Source organism: Balaenoptera acutorostrata, chromosome 16, assembly GCF_949987535.1.
Source record: "Balaenoptera acutorostrata chromosome 16, mBalAcu1.1, whole genome shotgun sequence".
NCBI classification, from domain to species: domain Eukaryota; kingdom Metazoa; phylum Chordata; class Mammalia; order Artiodactyla; family Balaenopteridae; genus Balaenoptera; species Balaenoptera acutorostrata.
In genome coordinates this window covers 27,599,339-27,600,308 of record NC_080079.1, presented here as the reverse complement: position 1 = coordinate 27,600,308, position 970 = coordinate 27,599,339, and the positions used below count along the sequence as shown (strand labels likewise).

Here is a 970-nt window from a genome sequence, read left to right as displayed (position 1 = left end):
TCTATCAAGTGAAAATCATTCATTTTATACGTATACGTATATACACATAGATATTCATACACACACACACATATACATGTATAGTGAGCACCACAGTGTGTCAGGCACAGTGGTATGTGACACATACAGGTACGACAAAGCCCTGTCCTCATGGAGCCTCAGCTAGTAGGGGAGCCAGTCATAAAGTAATTACCTAATTATTTAACTACCATTGTGTGAAGAGAGTGTGTAACACCAGGTTCCTAACCTGGGCTGCAGGATCAGGGCCAGCCTTCTTAGGGAGTGACAAAGAAGGAGGCAGAGAGTGATGCAGGCAAATAATGGGGGTGGAGGAAGCATTCCAGGCAGAAGGACCAGCAAGTATGAGAAGACCCTGAAGAAGAAGGAACAGTGTCAGTTCTACCTCAGAGATTTCTATGAAGACCACGTGAGATGACCGTGGAAACGCTTTGTAAACTGTGGAGTGTTGTTCAAATGTGGCGGATTATTATTAAGACAATGAATATAAACATGCCTTAAAGATGAGTTTAGTTTCAGCAGGTGGCCCCGGGGCTAGGGTCACCCCGAGCTGGGATGCTGGCACCGTGAGGCTAAGCAGACTCCTGGGCCCACACTGCCAGAAGCTGGCCAGAAACTGGATTCCCATGGCAGGTACCACGGGGTTGGTGTGGGCCACCGACTGGGGCTGATTCTGGACTGGGTGCCCTACTTCAACGGCAAGTTTAAGAAGAACAATTAATGAAAACAAACCCCCTCAGACCCCTCCTCTGGTATCTAGTGGTGCTGCCTCCTTCCATCTGAGTCTGGAGCAGCCCAAGCTCTTGGGGTGGACCGACCTCAAGGAAGTCCACAGCGCAACTTAGACTTTCTATAGTTTTGGTGTATGAATGCACACAGCATTAAACCTTGGTCTGAAACCTGCCCACCTGGACGAGCTCATGCTGGGGCTTGGTTACCTTGACTGAAGGCC

The 970-nt window shown here is 48.9% G+C and overlaps 1 pseudogene; it reads left to right on the top strand.

The window, feature by feature from the left end:
- The first annotated feature begins 521 nt into the window (after window positions 1–521).
- LOC103010818 (cytochrome b-c1 complex subunit 10-like) lies at window positions 522–739 on the top strand (annotated as a pseudogene).
- The last annotated feature ends 231 nt before the right edge of the window (window positions 740–970 follow it).